The following is a 19,042-nucleotide window of genomic DNA, read 5'->3' as shown; positions in this document are numbered from 1 at the left end:
ACACCGGAGGATGGTTGACTTGGTCAACTTACAATACAAATCAGGACATCGTTTATATCAGACCGAATACAGACAAAGTACAGACACAAGTGCACCAACACCATGTTTTTTTTTTCTTTTTATTTAATCTAAAATAAAATAAGTAAATAAAACCCCCATGTAGATAAAATATGTTGGGCTTTTCCATGGGCAAAAATAACCCGATAAATCTCCCCTTTTTGTCTATGATAAAGAGTTCGTCATCTCGTGATCGAGCAACATACCTTCAACTTTTCCCTTGCTAAAGATTTTGTTAACATATCGGAACAATTATCATCGGTATGAACTTTATCGAGTTAAAACAACTTGTCTTCAATAACATCTCTAATCCAATGATATCTCACTTCAATATGTTTTGTTCTTTTGTTTTTGTGAAACATAGAATTCTTTGCAAGGTGGATCGTGCTTTCATTATCACAAAGGACCACATAGCGTTGTTGCATAAAGCCAAGCTCTTGCGTAAAGCTTTTCAACCACAATAGTTCTTTGTTTGTTTTTTATTGTTGCCATATACTCGGCCTCTGTAGTAGACAAAGCAACACACTTTCCAGTCTAGACTGCCAGGACACGGCTCTCCCTACAAAAGTCATCAAATATCCAGAAGTAGATTTCATACTGTCCTTGTTTCCCGCCATATCAGAATTCGTATAACCAACAAGCATCAGTTCTTCATTCCCAAATGTTATACCCAATTTGGAAGTACCAAGTAGATATCTAAGGATCCATTTAACCGCATCCCAATGCTTCTTACCAGGATTTGATAGAAACCGACTAACAACACCTACTGCATGGGCAATATCAGGCATTGTACACACCATTGCATACATCAAACGTCCAACCGCTGCCGCGTATGGAACTCTATCCATCTCTTCAATCTCATTCTTAGAAGAAGGGCAATCTTTATCAGTTAATTTAAAATTGGGAGTAAGAGGTGAACTAACCGCTTTGGCCTTAGCCATGTTGAATCTGCAAAGCCCCTGTTCCATGTATTGCTCTTGTGACATGTGCAACTTTTTTGAAGCTCTATCTCTAGTAATCCGAATGCTAAGAATGTGTTTTACTGGCCCCAAGTCTTTCATAGAAAACGGCTTGCTCAATTCCTTCTTCAGCTGGACAATTCTCTCTGCATATTTGCCTACAATCAGCATGTCATCAACATACAATAATAAAATGATAGAATCATCATCACCAAATCATCACCAAACCTCTGAAAGAAAACACAATGATCTGAAATAGTCTTTCGGTAGCCCTGTTTCCCCATAACAGACTCAAATTTCTTGTACCATTGTCTTGGTGCTTGCTTCAACCCATAAAGACTTTACTGAAGTTTACAAACATAGTCTTCTTTACCTTTAACCTGAAAACCTTCAGGTTGCTCCATATAGATTTCCTTGTCCAAGTCGCCATGAAGGAAAGTTGTCTTAATATCCATTTGCTCAACCTCAAGATCAAGACTAGCAGCCAAACCAATAATCACCTGAATGGAACTCATCTTCACGACTTGAGAGAAAATCTCATCAAAATCATTACCCTTTCTTTGACTGAACCTTTTGACTACCAATCTAGCTTTGTACCTAGGTTGTAGGGTATGATCTTCTGTCTTCACTTTGTAGACCCACTTGTTCTTCAAAGCTCTTTTCTCCTTAGGCAACTTTACTAACTCAAAGGTATTGTTCTCATACAAGGAATTCACCTCATCTTGCATAGCTTCAACCCATTCTCTTTTATATTCATCTTCCATACTCGGGCTCTCCCCGATCAGAGAGTAAGACATACTCACCAGCAGAAAAACGGATAGAAGGGTCATGGTCTCTGGTAGACCGCCTGAGTGGGACAAATGTTGGGAACTTAAAAAGCCACCTACAGACGCTTTACACCCAATCATTCCAGATGACGCTTGCATCCTCTGTATTACCGCGGCTGCTGGCACAGAGTTAGCCGATGCTTATTCCCCAGATACCGTCATTGCTTCTTCTCCGGGAAAAGAAGTTCACGACCCGTGGGCCTTCTACCTCCACGCGGCATTGCTCCGTCAGGCTTTCGCCCATTGCGGAAAATTCCCCACTGCTGCCTCCCGTAGGAGTCTGGGCCGTGTCTCAGTCCCAGTGTGGCTGATCATCCTCTCGGACCAGCTACTGATCATCGCCTTGGTAAGCTATTACCTCACCAACTAGTATACCTAGTACTGGTAACTCTGAATGAGAACCCTCACCTGATTTGTTTTGCTCTAGAATATCATGATTATCAGTACCGTGTTGTTCCTCATTTTGAATGCCATCTTCATTATATGGGTCAGTGTGCTAAGGAACCGGATCCAAATCAGAAAGATCATCAATATGTTGAGGAACTATCTTTGTCTTCTCAACATCTTTCAAAGTTTGATCTTCTACAAAATCAGCATCACGACTTCTTACAAGTTTCTTCATAAATGGATCATAAAACCTATATCCAAACTCATCTCCCACAAAACCAAGGAATATACATGGCTATCTCTGAAGATATATAATGGCTTATTGCCCTTACAAATGGTTGTAAAAAAAGTTCCAACATAGAGTCTTTAATCTATTTGATAACCACCGAGGTAAGATAGTTACACTTTCTAAAAATTACTCTTAGGATATGCCGAATCTTTTTATTTACTTGAACGTTTAAAGTAAAGCCAGTTTTTCATCAGTATGTTGATGCGATATAATCCCATGTTCCATTCGAATTAACTTTTTCAAAATTCCTACACATGTATTTTGGTGGTATGTGAATCCTATTTTATACATCTTTTTTACTAAGTTCACATTTGCACTGATTTACACATGTTACAAGATTCATTGTATTAAATAAATATTGCTTTACCGGCCAGAGTGCTCAGGTTCTATAGTGAACATAGGTCTAAATTCTAGAATGCGATTAGATGTTGTGTAAGTTAGCCGTTTAAAAATAATGTTGCTATGAGTATGAAGTTTTTTTATTTGCCTTTTTCCAATAATGTGCATAATTCAACATAACATTCTTTATTTTTTTTTTCACCCTGTAAAATTTATTTTTATTTTTCATGTGAAATAATTCAAAGTCTTTCCAGTATGTGAAGAATCAACCAAAGTAGTTGTAATCTTCTACCACTCATTGTCGTAACTCCCACACCCCTTCCCCCTCGAAAGCCCATTTGTAACTTTTTAAACAAAACGGTATTTGTCCTCTCTGACGATAAACAAGAACTCCGGCGATTCTAAAAAACCTTCGTCCATCCTACCGAAACTGAAATACGCTCCCATCCCCCACTCGAACAACATTTCCTCACCCAATTTCATAATTCATCATCCAGTATTCGATTCACTTAAAAGTTTCGGGAATCTTGAACTCCAGGGAGTCCGGAAAACCTTTGTCCTTCGATTCAATTCAAAGTTTCGGGAATCTTACACTCCGACGAGTCCAGAAAACATTCGTCCACCCCCCACGCAAAGAACATTTCCTCACCGAGGAATCTTGAACTCCATGTAAATTCTTGTGTTTGTTTTAAAATCGAGTTTAGCTAATCGCTTATTTGATTGTTTGTTAATGAGAATTTTAATGGTGTTGCTAATTTTGTTTATCTTGGACTAACACATTAGATGTTCTTGAATCTTGGTTGTGTATCTTGGTCTATTCACTTTATAATTTTAATGGTGGTGTTGATGTGTATCTTGGTCTATTCACTTTACAATTTTAATGGTGTTCTTGAATCTTGGGGGGGGGGGGGTTCTGAGCTTTTCAAACTATGGTCTTTTTCAGAAAATGCGCCTGAGGGTTCAAGCACCGATGAGATACAGACGTAGGAGATCAATGACCCTGTTGAGTACGGTGAGGCAAATTGACTACAGAATGAGGCACCACCTTGCTGCGACGATTAATCAATCACTAATCTGTGACTCAAATCTTGAAACAGAGTAAAAAGGCATACCGGTAGCAACTTGAACAAATGAATCAAGAGAGGATTCATTGGAAATTGCTTGAGGACGAAGTGAGAGACTTGCTTAAGCAGATAACACCGGTATCGTCTAATATACAGTCTTCAAGTCGTGGGGACATAGAGGCGCAACGTCGGGGGGAAACAAAGATTATTCTGCACTTCTCGATCAAAAGATAACAATGATACTCGGCGCCTTTTCAGCCGTGCTTCTCAATTGTATGAGCGTTTGGGCTACAAAGCCAAAGAACAAAGAGTGGATGGGGTGGATAGCAATGGCTCTAATGTATGTCTCATATCTTACGACAGCCCGTATTTCGGCCTATTATCAGCGGAGGCCAAGAGTGGACTTCTTTGGACCAGCCTGGTCACGATTCTTAATCAGCAACTGCTTTAGTTTAGCAGCTGCTTCGACGGCTATATGGTTCACTGCCGCCTTTGTGGATTCACCCGTTTGGTGGTACGTTGTTTCCGGGGCAGTTTCGTTTGTTGGTATTTGTGTCGTAATCGCAGCAATGTTTGGATACCTGTATTGGTAGGTAATTGACATAGGATGTGAGATGGTATGGTATGGTATGGTACATAAATACGGTGATGGGTATATGGGCATAGTAAACTGTTAAGTGTTGTAATAGATTGTAAAGGTCATAGTAAACTGTAAAGTGTTGTAATAGGGTGGTAGTAAAGGGAATTGTAAAGTGAATAGAGTGAAAAGTGATTGGTTGTGTAAAGTGTTGTAATAGATTGTAAACGGGGCGGTGAGCTATGCAATTAGAGGTGGCGGTTCTCATCCATCTCTTTATGAATGGGTCGGTTTTAGTTTTACTGTGTATCGCATTAAAACTTCACTGTGGAAGCCTTAGCATGCTATCATAAGTTAAAAGTCAACCCACCCCTGAAAATAATCCCTGAAAATAACCAAATTGCCCTTTAAGTTAGCAAAAAAGACATAAATACCCCTGACTTAACAGAGAAAATGGATGGAGTTAACGAGCTAGATGAAAATGGAAAAATTTCAAACCTTTTTAATCCAGATGCGGAAAAACAAACCTTTGGACGAAAATCGCAAAACTTGCCAAACCTCAGGGACAAAAATGGCATTTTACTCTAATTTTATTCAGAGAATTAAATTATCATCTAACTAATACAATTTTACACATCATATTTGGCATATTTATACAAACTTCGGAAGTTAGTTGGGCAGAGCCTTGACATTCGTTACGGGGCCTAAGTCAATCGGACAGGAGATCAGTGATCAGGGGTTAAAACACTTAAAACGGGGCAGGGCTTTGGAGTTTTACAGGGGTGAATTATTAAAGAAATTATGGTATGCTTCTCGAGAGGGTCATAAGAAAGGAAAGCAGAAAGGAGCAATTGAAATATTTGAAAAGCTGCTTCTATTTATAGGATGGCTTGAACTTGGGGAATACGGTTTCAAGTGTCCACGTACATACCAACATAAATTTCATGTATTGGTTCATTTGTTTAATAACCTTCCACGTAGTCACGCATTAAATTCTCATGCATACTCATGTAGATTTTATTTTCATATTTTAGTTTTAATGATTATTATTCTATTATATATATATATATATATATATATATATATATATATATTGTAATTAATTTAACTGTTTTACTTATTTGGCGCTTATAACTTCTAAAATATGACGTTTTATAAGTCAATGAATTTGTTTTTAGAACGAGAATATTTTTTGTCTACATTTTGAACCAAGTTTCATTAAAAATTGAGTGAGGTTAATTATAACGTATTTTCATAATTATAATTATTAAACGGATCTTGTGTTTGTCTAAATACCTCATATTTCTAACAGTCAACTTACCCATGATCTATCCGTTTAATAACCTAAGTTTTTATATACTTTATTTTTAAATTTTATAAATAAAAATCTTGGGAGTGTGACAATAATACCGTCAAGGGTGGTCAGATAAAGAATAAGGGTTTAGCTAAAGAAAGCGATGGATTTCGGTAAGACAACCAAACAAGTCAAAACGGAGTTACAATGCATACCGAAATGGATGCATTAACGTAGACTTCGGCAAAAATACCCGGTTGATGGGTAAGAATTTAAACACAGGCGTAGACCGGGAAATGGGAACGCGGATTGAAAGTCAAAAGACTCGGATTATGAGTCATGACTAAAAGACTATAAAAGTCTGCGAACAGAAATTTTGATAATTATGTTTAACTATTGAGGTTGAACAGGGAGAATAAAGAACAAAGTTTGACTGTTCACAAGTGATGGATTTCACACAAACAAGTCAAACGGGTTAAATAGAGTATAAAGCCTGATGCCATCAGGGAGCGCCAACCAGAAAATGGTAGCGTTAAACACAAAGGAATAATGAGCCCGGTAAGGGGATATCATTAAATATAAACATATATATACAAACCGGATAACGGTAAGTATGAGACAAATTGACGCTTAGATGACGTGATAAGTCATAGAGTCGGGAGAATGGCCCGAAATAAAACGATTGTAGTCACGAACTACAGTCAGAGTTAACGAATGTAAAATGTGAAAACAAATGATTTTCAATCATAAAAAGAATGATCTACGGGATCATCATAACCATCGGGTTATAAACAGTGTAAAGGTCTACGGGACGAAAATGACCCTTGGAGTCATCAATAAAAAGAAATGAATTATAAGGGCCTTGCCTTGATAAGGTAAAAGCCTAAGGTTATAGCCCACGAGGCTAAATGAAAGGACCTACGGGTGAATTGAGTAAAGCGTGGGAACTGGTTACGATTCCCCACGTAAGAATAAGAATAGAAAAGAATAAATTATTAAACGTCGATCTCTTGATATGAGTAATTGACATAAGTTGAAAAGAAGACGTTAAACAAAAAAATTTATTTTTTGTAAGGAACAACGTTTTCACAAATATGAATATTTTGATTTAAATCAAGATAGTAAATATTAAAAAGATACAGGTCTTGACATTGATAAGTGCAAGATGATACATTCAAAAAGAAATATTTTCGATAACGAAAAGTTAGTATAAACTTAAGCATGACGTGACGCGATCACGGTCAAGAGAAGTGATGTGAAATATATTCACATTGTAGCCCTAGCAATGGGTATAAAGTAACTGGGCTAATAATTCTAGTCAATGAGACCGGTTAAGGTCAAAATTTAAATTAAGAATATGTTTAACACGCTATTCATTATGAGGTTAGCGGGGAATAAGCATAAATTATAAATTCATATGGCCAAGTGGCAAATTTTGGCAACTCGATCATGTAAACAATAATGTTAAAAAGGTACAAAGGACAGTGATGGTCCATGAGGCCTCACTAACAGAAAATATTGATCACCTATGTTGAGGGATCATAAGGCGACACAAGCGAAGTGTCGGAAAGTTAAATCGAGCAAAAGCACGATAGAATGATAAAGCTATAAGGTATGTGATATTATGCTTTATAGAATTTCGTTAATACTAACTATCTTAAATAATTAAGATTAAAAAAAAAAAAAAAAAAAACTCGGCATATCCTTAAGCGGTGGATTCCTTATGAATGAACCGAATGGATAAATTCACAAACAAAAGAACTTGTTTGTCAAAAGTGAAAGATTTCACTAAGATATTCAAGCAGATTAAAATCACGGATTCCTAAATAACTCGAAGTATAAAAGCGATGGATTTCGCTAAGTTAACCAAATTGGTTAAAATAACGAAATTTTGTTATTTTGAGTTGCATAATTTCGCGTGAAGCACGCATATGCTTATAAATCAAAAAGATATTACTCCCCCGTCCCATTAAAAGTGTCATATTTTGAATTTTCAAAGTCTTTATTTATAAACTTTGACCTTAAATAATTTTGTTTGTGTTAGATAATACTTGATGAAAGTTATATGATTTGAGTGTGTTTTACAAGTGTTTTTATAGGGTTAATTTTCATAAACTTTTATATAACACAAAAAATATATAATTAAAGTCAAAGTTTATAAATAAAGACTTTGAAAATTCAAAATAAGACACATTTAATGGGACGGAGGGAGTACCGTACTTTTCTTGTAACACTAACAAATGGTTAAAGTAGGAGTAATGCCTAAAAGGTTACTCAGTTTAAGTGCATTGGGTTTAAAACCCAATAACTACGTAAGAAAGGTTTCGGGGACGAAACCTCTTTAAGAAGGGAAGCCTTGTAACATCCCGAAAATGGGTTTGGTAATCAAACCCCATTATTACTAAAAGACGGGTAAAGTACCGTTAGTGGTACAAGTAACCCGGTGAATATTAAGATTTTAAATAAATAAACCTAATATTAAATAAAAATGGTATAAAGGCTTTTGTTGAAATAAAATTTATAGAAGGCCCGAGTTAACGGAGCTTAAAAATAAACTTAGTCATAAATTCCCCAAACCCACTAAGATAACTAGGAATGTTTAACCTAGTTAATAAATGGGAACATTGATATTAAAATTGTAGGTTGTAGCCTACTTAATAACTAACCAAACAAGACGGGCCAAAATAGGATAACTTAAAGGTTATCATTTATAAAGAAAACAAAGCACAACACACACGCAAGTGTGTGTGCGTGATCGAGCAGGGGAAGCTCCCCATGGAGCCAAAACCCTAGCCTTCCACAAAATCATCAACTTAAAGGGCCAAATGACGCTCAAATTCACAACCGAACGTGAATCAACGATCACTCGAACAAGAGGATCATAAGGTATGTAAAATCTTGATGATTGGTGAAGTTGTGAAATTTGGATAATCATCATAATCGCGAATTATGTATGGATTAGAGAAGCTATGGCTAAATTAGTGATGTATACTTGCTTAGGAACAAAACCCTAAGTGAAAATCATACATATGATGTGATGAATTGAATGTTTAGGTGATTCACCACATTATGATAAGTGGGTATTAATTGTATGAAGAACTTGATGATATAATTGTGATTAGAATCATCAAACATGATAATAATCGGTAAATACTTGAACAAATGGTGTGTTTGAGTATATGATCATACTTACTATGGAATAAGTTTAGTATGATCTGATAAAAATTGATGATAAGTTCATGTTCAATGATGTTTAATATCATTGTGTATTAATTCGATAAATTAAGATTACAAGAACTTGGTTAATACGGGATAAAAACGGTAACATAAGAGTGATACTTACCGTATGAATAACCAAGTAAATAAACGAGTATTAGAGCTACCTCGTGTGATTATTTATGCTAATAGGCAGTTGACTTTTAAAAAGGTCAAACTGACCAAGTATATGATCGGATGATAAATTCGACATAAGAATCGTAGGATGGAATAGTCGTAAATGATTATGACTAATCTAACTATTTTCCAAATTAAAATGATAGTTTGACGCTTGAGAAGCTAGGTGAAAGCTTGGGAAGGAAGCGAGTCAAACGGATCAGGAATAAAGGAAAAGCAAAATCCGGATGCAAGGTAAGTAAAGCTTACACCTTTTATTTAAATACCTATTGGTTTTATAGGTTACGAATAATAGAAAGCCATCTTTGAACTAGAATGTTCTGACACGACATGTGCGGTTCGGAACAAAAGACAATGAAAATAAACCATGTTTAATGGTTAAAACGACTAATATGATTATTTAGACATGCAATGACTAATAGATAATGAGTTTTAAATGGTTACCTTATACGGTAAACCAACACAAGTCACAAGGGTAAAAACGGTAATTCAGTCACTCGTTGTCGATGACCGTTAGTTTTTTAAAGACACTTAATGATGAAAGCCATAATAGGCTAAAAAGCGTTAAGAAACGATTTATAACTAAAATGACTGCACGGTATAAACCGGAACGAGTCATGTAGAGAGATGGTAATAAACATCATCCCGCCAATATAATCGGTCACCTAGACCAAACGGGTCAAAAGGTGAAGATAACACCTTTTGACAATATCGACTAATGAGTGTTGTCGAGTCTTGTGTTCACAGGAGTGAATAGTGAATGAATATTTGCATCGCTATTAATTAGCGATTATTAAAGTAAGGTATTAAAACAAGTCAATATATTGATCTGAGCCAGGTATGTGCAATAGGGTAACTACTCATTAGGAACGTAAGGTTCAATGAAAGTCAAATGCAGTTTAAAATAGACTTTTGGTTACTTTAATAGGTAAACCGAATGTTTCAAATGATGTAATTGTGTTTGGAAAGCATATCGACTTTTCCAACAAAATAATAACTAAAAACAGGGCTTATGAGTCAAACATGCTTTCAAAAGTCCTTCATCATTAGTGAAAGGCTAAAATGGACCAAAATGCCCTTCTAAACTAAATTGAGCAAACGACCCTTAAAGGTTGCTTGGAAACGAGTTTCATGATTAGGTAAATACTTAGAACAAGTATAAAAATAGAAAGATGTGAATCTTTGATCAAATGACTCGATATGAGTCTTTGCCATAAAATAACGATCCGGGAGGTAAAACTCGGATTATGTAGATCACCACATTTAAATCCACCACAAGTGTAGTCGTGGTGGAAGATCACTTGATAAGAAATGTGGAAATACGAAGTTAAAAACGAACGAAAGTGATTCGTGCTTAACATATGCTTAAATACCCTTTACGGTTCAAAATAAGCATATAAACGATAGCGAGTTTGAAATACGTAAAAAACCCGTAATTTGAACCTTATATGATGGGAAATATTAAATTATGAAGTTCATGAGAAATAGGGATCAAACAAACACGTTTTGTTTAATAAAAACATGAACAGGTCAAAATTATGTAAAAGGGTAATAAGCCGAAGGCTTAAAAGCCTCAAATTTTGTTAATCCGGATAACGGATGTTAACTCCATATGATGGAGAATTAAATTATGATCGCGTAGGAAAAAGAATCGTGTCAAACGGATAAATAACGAGATAGTTATGCTCGTTTTCGTAAAATTAAGTTCGGCTGGGAAATGCAGTCCCAGCAACAACATTTCTGTGAAAAAAGGCCTCTGGCACCCCACGATGGAATAAGGATAGACGGTCACGGCCCGCCAGACCTCGTCGCGCCCCGCGAGAGAATTACTTAAGTGTGTCGTGGCCCACGAGTGCCAATGTAACTGCACAAATGTTGTCGTTCAACTGTTTTGAATTGCGAACTCGTTTAAACACGTTTTAAGCGCCATATAACTAACTCATTTCATGTTTTATGGAATGTAGGTATAACTGAATATGCCGGATGACGATCAAGCTAAACGAAGGACCGAACACAAACAAAATTCAAGCTTCAGCAATACTTTTCGTCGTCACGTTTAAACGACGATATAAATACATGATGTTGAAATGTTTGAAGTCTAAAAAAGGGTTTTTAATAAACTTGTATTTTCATACGTACGTGTAATCGTATATAACCGTATTTATACGAAATTTATATAAAATAATGTATAAATCAAGTAAGGGTCTTACACATTACTTATCTAAATATTAACTTATATTGAGCTAAAAAAATGTATATGAAAAAATCACAAGTCGTTATATAGGTGCAAGTACCAATATTTCCTTCAGATATTATCTCCGCTCTATCCTCTACCCCTGGTTATACAATCTTTTTGTGAACAATTCGATGGTTATACAATCTTTTTATGAACAATTCGATGTACTTTCACCTTTCTGGATTTGATGAGAGATATGAAAGAGGAGAGAAAATATTGTATAAAGAAAAAGATAAAATAACACATATTAAATTTACTTCACAGCTAAGAAATCTATAGATACAAATACAAATAATAAAAAGTTTGACGTAGCAATGCATTCTCTTAAGTTACATTGGAAAAGAAAGAGAAACTTTTGGAGCGTAAAACGACCGTCCCTCCATACTCGTCTTCAAGCTTCTTATAGATTTCTTTGCCACTTTTTCATTTCATCACGAATAAGCTTCAACTGGAACAATCATAATGAGTCTGCCAATTTAGCATTCATTTAAGTTACTGCTCTGTAAATAAATAGACATTTACTAATCGAAAAATAAATGGGGTCGAAATTCCCATCCATAAGTAAATAGGGTTGACATTTAGTAATCCATAAATAAACGGGTCAAATTTTCCACATGTAAATATAAGTATATAACTATAACTCAGCTATACCTCACCACATCATGTCTTTGATTTTCTGCATCCTTTTCGATTGCTTATTCTGCCAAACTTAGGTGATAAGTTTGTCCTTCTTAACACTAAGTGCACCCTTTAATCCTTTTTTGGGTTTACTGGCATAAAGTGCAATCAGCTGCTTGTAAACAATCAGCTCTTATCTCGTGGCCCGGCAAACTTGGAGTCCAAGGGCTTGTAATCCTAGAGTAGAATCCAATATTATCCAAGAGGTAGCGCAGCTGGTTAGCAAATGCTAATGCTAATCCTGAATGCTAATGATAGAAATTAGCCAGGTTATGTTAACACATAATTAGAGACAATGAACAACCAACACCTATAAATGCAACATATGGTAAAAGATTTCTTCTTTTAGCCAGTTATAACATTCGTTCCATCATCATGATTTTGATATAGAGGTCTCCATGCAATTTAGAAACCTCAAATACAAAAAAGAATAAAAATAAATAAATTTAGGATTTATCAATGATATACTCAACTTATCAATGATATACAACTGCTACTTAAGTTAATATGAGTATTTAGTATGAAACTTAACAAACATGATAAGCATGTATATATGGAGGAAGTGATTGATTATTTGAAGTCTTATTCCAGCCCGCTTATTTTAAAAACAGATGAAATAGTAATTCCAGAAATTTTTATTTTTGCCTAACCAAATATATACGCACACAAGCAAAAATTTTTAACCATGCTTATCAAGAACCAAGTTTAAAAGTCAAAAGATTACTATAAAACAACACGAAAACATTTTACATAAATAAAGTAGGAAACTTATATAAAAAAATACACACCTGAAAATAAAATGAGCCGAGCCAAGGTTGCTAGTTTAACTCCAAGCCCGAGCATAACATATCTCAGCTCAGATAGGCTTGTTTACAGCCCCTAAGTCATATGTATTAATATTAAAAATATAATCAATAATCTCAAGGAAAACGAACCTAGATGACATAGAATACTTGTAGAAGTCCCTGACCTCACCATATTGAAGTTTAATGTAGCGCATATGGCTATCATAGAAACCATCCTTAGTATGTACGTCTACAAATACCAATTAACAATGTTGGGTTATTATACTAACACGTGTGCATTTGTGTAATTTATAGATAATCACCAGGAAATCCCAAAAGGAAACCCTAAGACAGCAAAGTGAGTAATCTCCTTTTTGCAAACTGTTTACAAAACCTTTATTATCTTAAATTATAATTAGCAGTGATTGAGTCTTTGTAATTCTTCAATTACTGCCGGTATGTTGGGGTTTTGTATACAAAATGTGGAACACGTTACCATTGGACAAAGAGTTAGCCAATGGGTAATATGACCCACCAGTCAGGATTGACAGTGCTGAATGAGTAATTGTGTAGATGTAAACATTGTAATCGCTCTCAATACTGTAAATTGATAAAACTCTTCTTGATTAAATTGGGATTCACTCACCAGTATTTTCCACTGACAAAATGTTTTTAAACGCGTTTCAGGTAACAAAATGTGAAAGCCAACATAGAAGCCAGCTGGACATCACTAAAGGCTTGGAAAAGTGGCTATAAAAGTTACCGAAATAAAAGAAGATGTTTTATTCAATAAAATAGGGTTTATCCCTATGAAACTGTTTGTAATGAAAACTTGGGTTTTATCCTAATATGTTTAATATTATAAAATTGTGATATTTACTCTGATAAAATATTTCCTAAGTATACGATTTAAGAAAGATTTTTTGGTGGATAGGAATGAAAAAGGATATAGCAGTTTATGTTTCCAAGTGTTTAACCTGTTCACAAGTTAAAGCTGAACATCAGAAACCCTCATGATTATTGAAACAATTAGAAATGCCAGTGTGGAAATGGGAACTGATAACAATGGATTTTGTTACCAAATTACCCAAAACCAGGAAAGGTAATGATACAATCTGGGTGATTGTAGACGGGCTAACTAAGTCAGCTCATTTCCTATCAATGAAGGAGACTTTCAGTATGGAACAATTAGCTAAATTGTATGTAAATGAAATAGTTTCATTACATGGAATTCCTTTATCAGTTGTTTCTGATAGAGATAGACGTTTTACCTCTCATTTTTGGACAAGTTTTCAAAAAGAAATGTGAACCAAGTTGAATCTAAGCACAGCTTATCATCCTCAAACGGACGGGCAAAGCGAAAGGACAATTCAGACTATGGAGGATATGCTTAGAGATTGTGTAATTGATTTCCGAGGTAATTGGGATGAGCACTTACCATTAATAGAATTTTCTTACAATAACAGTTATCACACAAGTATCAATGCTGCACCATTCGAAGCATTTAATGGAAGAAAGTGCCGAACCCCAGTCTGTTGGGCGGAAATTGGAGAAAAGCAACTTTCTGGACCTGAAATAGTGCAAGAAACAACCGACAAGATCATTCAAGTCAAGGAACGACTGAAAGCAGCACGTGATCGACAAAAGAGTTATGTTGATAACAGACGGAAGCCATTGGAATTTCAGGTAGGAGACAAAGTGTTATTAAAGGTCTCTCATTGGAAAAGAGTAGTCAGATTCATCAAAAGGGGAAAGCCAACATAGAAGCCAGTTGGACATCACTAAAGGCTTGGAAAAGTGGCTATAAAAGTTACCGAAATAAAAAAAGATGTTTTATTCAATAAAATAGGGTTTATCCCTATGAAACTGTTTGTAATGAAAACTTGGGTTTTATCCCAATATATTTAATATTATAAAATTGTGGTATTTACTCTGATAAAATATTTCCTAAATACGGTCCTGATGAAATTTCCGCTGCCAAATAATGACAAAACACCGATACCACCGATGTTGGTCTCGCGGCCGCCCGTTCCCGAGACAGATAGGTGGCGGGGGTTGCGACAGGTCATGCTGCTTTAAATGTTGTTTCAGGCAAAGTGATAAAACACGAGAAAGCGTGCCTTGACAACCAGCGCGTGTTTATCCCATTTGCTTTTGATACTTTTGGTTTTCTGGCGCCAGAAGCTGTGAACCTACTTAGTCGAGTTTAAATGGTCATGCATAGTAATGCTATGACTCCGAGATCTATGGACGTAGTTTTTAAGAGACTTAGTTTTGCTATTCAAAAAGGGGTAGCGGCGCAGCTTGTTGCTCGTTTATCATCTATCTCGATGTAAATTAATCAATATGAAAATAAAGATATAATTATTTATTCCCATATTATATAATTATCGATTTCCTTTTTAGTTTGTACTAGGATTTTGACCCGCCGCCGCAACGTCAAAAGTTTTAGTAACTCGAAATTATAAGCTATATTCGACACGACTCATTTTTGAAAATCCTTAAGTGCATCTTTAAACTTCCCCATTGACAGATACGCAGCACCACGCCGAGAATAACCCTAAACCCAGCAAAAAAATTCAAACTTTTACAACTCATAAACTTTCTACTCAAAATCAAGAAACATAAACAAACCAACAAACCTTTGAATACTTAGGGTCAATGTCAATAGCCCTAGAAGCATCCTGAATAGCACTACCATATTCCTCCAATTTAGTATGAGAAAAAGCCCGATTCGCCCAATACACAGCATTTTGACCATTTAATTCAATCGCTTTTGAATACAAATTAATCGCTTGTGAAAACTTATTAGTTGACAAAACCCAACACAGAGTACACATCAAACATCATATAAATATATAATACAGTAAAAAAAAATGGATCAACTGAAGCTAATAGAACTTATGGGTTACCTTTAAAAGCTTCATAGCTGCTTGTTTGATTTGTTCGGCCAATAAAACGTCAGATTTTTCAGCAGCCATAGTGGGCATAATAAATAGGACTGATAAAAAGTTTGGTTTTGTGTTGGAATTAGATGAAAAAGTGTGCAGATTGCATGTCAATTGTTCCTTTTTCTCACTGTCAACACCTTCATATGGATTGTAGCTACGGAGATTGATGATTGTTGTTGCAGAGTTTTGCCCTATCCACCATGGCTGCAACACCGGTTGCATCTCACATACCATCCGGGTTGCCCCGCCAAGATACGGGCCGGATCTAACCCTAAGCCCAATTATGATGTTCGGAAAATAATCCATACAGAAATAAGCATCATCGCCATCTCCAATCATAACTTTCACGACATATACATTTAGTAAACTCGGAAACACAGTGTGTTCTAGAGAGAGAGAGAGAGAGAGAGAGAGAGAGAGAGAAAGAGGTAGGAAGTACCCTTTCATTCAAAACTTTTCAAAGGACGAAAACTATAATTTACTCTTTTATATTTTATTTTCTTTTTCTGTTGAAGGGTTGTTGATTTTCAACAAGAAGTGGCCAAGTGGGGATGAACTCACCAGCTCAACATGATGATGTTGTGGCAAGAGAGGGGCAACTACCCTTTAAAAACTCCCCTTCTATGTTTTAACTTGCTAGTAATTTGCTCAATTCCATTCACAACCTAACAAAAGATTTCAAACAAAGTCTTGCAGAAATGCAGTAACTGGAGTGCACATTCTTTTGATAATTTAAATGAGCATTGAAACATAATTAAATCTAACTTGTGTGTTCTGTATTCACCTGCTCTTCTCTGATTGGTCGAAATCAGGTTGTCTTCTATAAAGATGTCCTGTATTGGTCAAAATTTCGGTAGTTAAGTTCTCATAACTTTCTCTACTGGGTCAAGTTCTACTGTCTTTATTTTCTAAGTACTTGTTCATCAATCAATGTTTTGTTAATCTAATATAGTAATCTATAGGCAGGCTTTACAGTAAAGCCAATTTACTTGTGGAAATAGATTAGTTTACTGAATGCATTGATATGGGTAAGAATGATAATACCTGTTACTCAAATCCTTTTCTTCCTCTGCCAGCCAATTTTGTTCCCTTTTGACCCACAACCAAGTAATTTGCCTGCAAGTCCAAAGAATTGAATTGTGCCAAATATTGTCGTAATTGCATGCAAAATAACTTTTCATTCAATAAGGAATCACCTTTTTATCACCTTTTTACTCCTTGCACTATTACTCCAATTTTTACCGGCACCACCCCGTCAAGTTTTAAACTTTATGTTTTTATCGTATTATTACTCTATTTTTATACCTCCTTAACTTTGAACCCATTTGATGTTTCCAATATGCCTGCGCCACAACACGCGCGGGTCTAATAGCTACTTTTTATTATAATATAAAAGATAGATCACAGGATAGTTATGATGAGTTAAAACTAAAACTTTAGCGTGATAAGTTTGGTGATATACTGATATTTATCTTTAATCGGTTCAGTAAGAAAAAAAATTAACCAATACATAACCCACCTACTATTCCTAAAATATATATTACCGAGGTATAAACTCGGGTATTCTTCCAAGAGATCATATTACCGCTTACCACTCTACTCGGCTACAACCCAAGTGGCTTATTAGGACGCAACGGAGTGGAGGCGTGGAGAGGGGAGGGCAAGCACACCACCCCATCCATACATTAAATGGGTGTTGCCCCTTCTTCACTTTCACCCACTTGACCTTTTAGCCCCCCAGCCTGCCTTGCCTTTCACAACCTCATGGTTTTTTGTGAAATGGAAGACAAAGTCCCCAGCTCAAGATGAAAACAAAACAAAATTGAATCGGCTTGAGTGGGCAATGTGGAGTAACAAAACAGCAACAACAAAAATCATAAACCAATCGGCCCTTTTTTAATATATTACCGGTTTAAAGAAAACTAATTTTACATAAGAAAGAAAAAAACTTACAGGACTTAATAAATCTTCTATATATCTATCTAGAACTTGAGTATATTTCTTTAATATTATATAGAAAGTAATTATATAGAACTTAATTACGCGAACTAAATTGTATTACAAAGAAACAAAATCCATTAACTCAATTTACCTTTCTTATCATTATTAATGGTGAAGCCCCCCCTCAAAAAAAAAAAAAAAAAAAAAAAGAACAGAGAAAGAAAGAAAGAGAACCATTTAACCCAGATATATCAGTCACATTACCATCTTTTATATCACAACCATTCTTGCATATTGATGATAGTTTTGATCCCGTTTCACAGACCCACCATCACCAATTTCTTTTTTAGCCACAAACCCGTCTTTTGGTTGGCGATTTCTTTTTTAGCCACAAACCCATCTTTTGGTTGGCCAATTTGTACTTTTAGATTTTCTTGTTTCGGGGTTTTTGTTAAAGATCTGCCATAGTTTCTTTTGTCAAACACACTCTACAAACCCTAATTCAGTTTCTCTCACTATCTGCCATAGTTTCTTTTTGTCAAACACACTCTACAAACACTTTATTATTTACAACTTTGGTTGCCCATACTTTTTGCAAGTTTTTCATTTTACGTTTCATTCTAAATTTTGCGAGTTAAAACGACGCAACGTGCGTTTGTGGGTGAACATTTTTACATCGTCTATTTTTTCCCGTTTGACATGTTTAACATAACGTGCGGGTCCTAGATCGACTTAGTTTTAACTAAAAGTATAATGAGTTGTAACACACTGTAACGGGTGTATGTGGTTCAACGATTTTAGTCTGCTTTCCGTCAGTGTAATTTTTACCATTTTATCTATTTTATTTTTACGATGTTGAGAGTCGATGTCGTTGTGGCATTGGTACTACTTGGCAGAGTTTTACGAACGTTTTTAACCTATTAATTTTTTTACTAATATTTTGTTTCGGTTTACCCCTATACTTCCTTTACTTAAAATTTATTTTTACGTGCATATTTTATGTACGGGTATGTATAAATATGATTTGTTCTACATTCCGACGTAAACTTTTTTTTATGGACGAGTCAGGTCAAATATAATACGTTTTCGTTTAAAGAAACCATTTACGTGCATTTTTTATGTATGTTTTGGTATAAATTCAAGTTGTTCTACGTTTCGACGTAAACCTTTTTGGGAAATGATTCAGATCAAATATAATATGTTTTCGTGTTTATTTTATGTATGTTTCGTAAAGTTTGTTTCGAACCGAATGGAGTCAAATTATG

The 19,042-nt window shown here is 35.4% G+C and overlaps 1 long non-coding RNA gene across 1 annotated transcript; it reads right to left on the bottom strand.

Annotated features, from left to right (window-relative positions):
* Positions 1-15,232: 15,232 nt before the first annotated feature.
* LOC110893845 lies at positions 15,233-18,297 on the bottom strand. Its single transcript, XR_004874375.1, has 5 exons — positions 18,042-18,297; positions 16,881-16,952; positions 16,621-16,669; positions 15,528-16,501; positions 15,233-15,445 (listed from the first exon to the last, which is right to left on the bottom strand). It is a non-coding gene; the product is annotated as an uncharacterized LOC110893845 (long non-coding RNA).
* Between the last annotated feature and the right edge of the window lie 745 nt (positions 18,298-19,042).

The sequence above is a fragment of the Helianthus annuus genome, chromosome 12 (genome assembly GCF_002127325.2).
Source record: "Helianthus annuus cultivar XRQ/B chromosome 12, HanXRQr2.0-SUNRISE, whole genome shotgun sequence".
Lineage (NCBI taxonomy): Eukaryota > Viridiplantae > Streptophyta > Magnoliopsida > Asterales > Asteraceae > Helianthus > Helianthus annuus.
The sequence above is the reverse complement of the archived record's forward strand: the minus strand, read 5'-3'. Positions and strand labels throughout refer to the sequence as shown.